The sequence below is a fragment of the Mauremys mutica genome, unplaced genomic scaffold (genome assembly GCF_020497125.1).
Source record: "Mauremys mutica isolate MM-2020 ecotype Southern unplaced genomic scaffold, ASM2049712v1 Super-Scaffold_2380, whole genome shotgun sequence".
NCBI lineage: Eukaryota > Metazoa > Chordata > Testudines > Geoemydidae > Mauremys > Mauremys mutica.
In genome coordinates this window covers 1,159,343-1,164,227 of record NW_025423354.1, presented here as the reverse complement: position 1 = coordinate 1,164,227, position 4,885 = coordinate 1,159,343, and the positions used below count along the sequence as shown (strand labels likewise).

Here is a 4,885-nt window from a genome sequence, read left to right as displayed (position 1 = left end):
GGTCTGCTGAAGGGTGGAAGCATCTTACCCAGAGAAAACCCCATGCTTGGTTTTGTTTGGTTTTGTTTTTTTTACAGTGCAAATATTTGTAATTAAAAATAATATTATGAAGTGAGCAGTGTACACTTTGCATTCCGTGTTGTAATTAAAATCAGTTAATTTCAAACAAGAACTGGACCAAGCTCTGGAAAGGATCTACAGAAAGGATACACCTGTACTAGGGCATGAGGGTAGGGAAAGGACTCACTGGTGTAGACTCTGTTGTCTCCAGTTCCAACATTCACACACTTCTTGCATGAACATGGCTTTCCACACACATACAGAGCCTATTCCTGGAGCCAGCCAGGGTCCATATGAGGAAAGCCAACTTCAGAGCCATGCAGCACACCTTGAGTCAGACCCAGACAGGCACCTCTTAAAGAAGAGAAGGAGAGAGAGACCCTAACCATCCTGCAAGGTGCCAAGCCCCTCCACTGGAGTCAATGGGAGCTGGGGGACTCCACACATCTCAGGAGTCAGGGTCAGGGCCCTAAAAAACAGAGGCTGGATAAGAGAAACAGAAGAAAGACTGGGAGAGGGAAAGAAGAAGGAGAGGCCTAAGGGTTATAGTTGCTTTGCGTCCCTTGAGGGTGCCATGCTGACTGGTACTGCTGGCACCCAGCTCTACTCAGGAAGGACGTCGCGTTGACAGAGGCATTCTGGAAGTGGTAGCCCATCTTCTGTCTCCATGCTGGCATAATCCATGTTCGCTGGGAAGCCATGATAAAAGTTCATCTTTTGCTGGCTGAAGAAGCCCATTGCCTGCTGGGCGCTGCAGGCTCCCCCGGCTTTCCCAAAGAACCCCTCCTCCTCGATAGCCACGAAGGGATACAGGCTCTGGCCACTCCCATAGGTCTGGCTGCTACCATAGCTCTGATGCACATTGGTCACAGTCTGGATGTTCCTGCTGGCACTAACTGGACAACCCTGGTGATAACTGGGGTTGAAATCCAGGTAACCTGCCTGATGAAATCCATTGGGGGAGAGAGAGAGAGAGAGAGAGAAGGTGGTTCAATACACAGGTATAAGCAAACAGTACTGAGGCTCCAATAGCACAAACCAGGAGATTATAAACTCTTTGGGGCAGGGACTGCCTTTTCTTTATATACATCTCCAGTGCACACTGGGGCCCTAAGATCTATGCACTACCACAATACAAGTACCAATATCCTAGAGGTGAAAGATCCCCTGCTCCTCCTGGGTTGACTGGATTGCAACTGGTGTCCATATGCCATTCTCTAATCTAACCAGTCCCTCGACCTGAGATCCTAGAAGTGGAAAGTTCTGCTCTCCTTCCCCCAGATCCATTCAATCCCCAATGTAGGCTTAAATGACATGATACAGTAAACTGAGACTGAATGAATGCTGTACTGGAAACACTGAGCAAGGGCTGGTTACTAAGCCCATGAGCATCCCATATTAACTGGATAGCAAACACGTACATTAGATAGATATTATAGGTCCCCTTGGTAACTGCCCATAATTAAACCTCTTCTTACTTGGGATAGGCGTGTCCCTTTTTCCATCCACTGAGTTTCCTTCTGGCATCGTTTAAACTTCATCCGTTGGTTTTGAAACCATGTTTTTACCTGGACATGATAGGGCATAAAAATCCCTTTTTAGACAGAGCTCACAAAATATTTATAGACAATACATAAAGAGATTGCTTCACCCAGCACTGAAATGCAGCCACCTCTGGGCTGGAACATGGCAGGCCATAGCAATTATATACAACAATTTAGGAAGTGAAGAACACCACTATATCCAGCTGAAAATGGGAGAATGTAGGGAGGTCAAATATAATTACAATCACTGGGACAGACACCCCTACTGCAAATTACCACAGGTTCTTTCATGATCACAAATAGTTAGAACCTCCATTTTTGTATGAAAGATGGGTCAGTCCTAAATTAGAGTCATCCACGCGGCTTTCTGCAGCACAGCACCCAACAGGATGACACTGTAACACTAGTGTCAGTACTGAGAGTAGAGAGTACACCTAAGTTGCCCATACTTTCTCCGCAGCGCAGCACCCCCTGCCTTCATGCTGGGGCAATGAGGTCAGCAGTGGCTCCAAGAGTATAGTGAACGCTACTTACAGAACAAGCAGGAACTGACTCATTGCATGCCCCTTGCTTGAGTCTTGAACACCTGTGCAAAGTGGATGGCTAATCCTAGGTGAGCAAGAGGGGACTTCTGACACTGGTAGCATTTCACAGCCTCCTTGCACAGATGTAAATTACAACAGAAGAGACGAGACAGTGGGGAATCTGGCCTTGCCTTGGAGCTCTCCCACTGAAAAACCGACCATGTTTGTAAGACCCCACCTCAAATCAGGGATGCAGCCCAGCCACTAGGATGCCAACACTCTACAGAAGCAGATCTCGGTGTTCACCTGCTTGTAAGTGAGCCCCAAGGCTGAGCCCATCTCCCGGATCTGCTGGGGGCTGAGGTATTTCTGGCTCTGGAACCGCTGGTGCAGGGTTTGCAGCTGCTCCTGGGAGAAGGCCCTGCGGCTCTTGGCCTTCTTCACCCCTCCCCCGCATTCCACCCCACCCATGCGGATCGCAGGGTGTGGGGATGGGGGTTTCGTGTTGGGGCTGCTGGCTGAGTCCGGGGTGTTCCCGAGCTGGAGGAAGCTGGAGAGAGCTCTAGGGAGGGAGAAAGGAAAGTGGCGCATTAAGGGCGCCTGCAGCGTGACAGGAGACGTTCATCCCTAGGGGATACCGATTTGCTTTTGGTCGGTGCCTGAGCTCCCTGCTCGGGAAACGTGCCTATTGCATGTAACGGCAAAGGGTCACACGACTTAACGGGGTGTCTCAACCTCGCTGCGGGCACACCCCGCACAAACAGCCGCGAAAACTGAAGCGCTCTCTGGCGACGCCTGATGGGGGTTCCTGGCACTGCGGGCTCTAGGGTTAAACGCCACCACGGCGCCAGCTGCTACAATTCCTATTAGAAAGAAATGCTGGGGCCGGAGCCAGGGGGAGAACGTGCCCGAAGTAGTAACAGCGCAGATCAGCCTGGAGAGCAAGATGCAGGGCAGCCTCGGGGAAGGCGCTGTACAGAGCAATTCCCCATTGGCCCCGGGGGGTAAATTGGCTCCTGAGGGCTGGGAACAGCCTGAATTCGCTCTTTTCTCCCCGGTGTTGTCCGTGGGACAGGCACGGGGGGGGGGGGGGACCCGAAGGAGCCCCAGGAGTCTGCATGCGCCTTGGGAATCCACAAGAGCCAGACACCAGCAGCATGACAGACTCAGCAGCACCTTCGCAGCCTGGCTGGGCTCCGGGAGCTCTGGGCCACCCTCGCTAGAGACACCACCAAGGAGCTACCTGTCCCCCACCCAGCCCTGGGAGCCGATCCCTGTGCAGAGATCGCACCCCTCACAGCCCCCGACTCAGGCCCTTTCGCCTCCTCCCAGGAAGGGAGCAAGGCCTGATTTGGTCCAGAAGTGGAGCCAGGACAATGGCTAGAGCCTGCCTCCCTTCCTGGGTCTGGATCACCGCGGTGCCCTCCCTGGCGCCTCACCCGCCTCCTGGGACCTCGAGCCCTGCCCCACCACCGGGGGGGGGGCTTATTGCTACTTCTCCCTGCACCCCCCACAGGCTCTCGCGCCCGGTTAGCCACAGGCGGGGCCACAGCGCCCCCGCTTTCCACGCTGGAGCTTTCAGCGGGCGCGCCCCGGCCTGTTGCGGACTGGAATTGGTCCAAGAAGGACAGCCCAGTGCCCGAGCTGCAAATGGCCGGGACCAGACAAGAGGGGTCGGGGCTGGTGGTTTCCCTTCCCGGGCCAGACATGTACCAATCCCCATCGGAAAGTGGGTCCCTCCCAAGCCCCCCGCAACCCCTCGCCCGGCTTCTCTCTGAACAGCCCCCCGCACCCCCACACAACTCGGATTTAAACACGTCTGGCTTCCCCCCACTGAAGGCAGCGTTGGCATTTAGCATCCAGGAGAGCAGGAGCGGGCCTTTAGCTAGAGCCTTCCAACCACATGTCCAAGCAGCCCTGGACACCAACCTTTCTAGTTCTGCTCTGGGTCTGTTCTGAGGGGCGTCCACCCACCCGCACCAACTTGCTGCCAGACAGGACTGGTTATTGCACCTAGGAGTGGGTGCTTAAGCCCCCCATGAAATACCCTCTAAGCTAGTTTGGGTCGATCTTCCCCCAGATTAGACAGCGTTTCGGACTCCCTGTTCCTCCCTAAAAAATAAGGTAGCAGAATCTTTTGGGGAGAGGGGGAGGTCACTTGGCTATGGAGATAGAGGAAAGCTATTGAGATGAGCTCTCCCACACCCGCCCCTTGTTGAGTCATTCCAGACAGCAAGATTGATGATGATAATTTTCAGTCATTCCAAAATTGGCGTACCTGGATTATGGAGGGTCTTCTCCTCTGGCTCTGGGACTGGGACATCAGCATCTGCTGCCTCTTTGTGGGGGACATTGTCCATCTCCGCTGGGCAGTTCCAATAGTAGTCGCCATACCTTATTCCAGTTCCTACCCCGGCTGGGTAAGGCTGGTAGGGGGGCATTGCCAGGTGGGCACTCATGGATGTTTGTGTTTGGGGAACGTTACCCCCAAATAAACCCCTAACCTCAGAGAAGACAAGGTGGAGATGGAGAGGGGTAGACTCTATCAGACAAAGACACACACAGATGCCCATAGAGTGGGGGGTAGATTTATGCCCTTCCTAACTTTGCCTTGATTAGAGAGCATTTTCAAGGCCATTGTCATGTTAAAAGTAAGTTGATTGGAGGGGAGTGTCTGTGGATTGGAAGGAGGAAGAGTACAGAAGGGTGTGAAGGGGATGGGGGCGGAGTGAAAAAAAAAGCTCAATTTGGATAGTT

The 4,885-nt window shown here is 53.1% G+C and overlaps 1 pseudogene; it reads right to left on the bottom strand.

The window, feature by feature from the left end:
- Positions 1 to 596: 596 nt before the first annotated feature.
- On the bottom strand, positions 597 to 4,603 carry LOC123361488 (annotated as a pseudogene).
- Between the last annotated feature and the right edge of the window lie 282 nt (positions 4,604 to 4,885).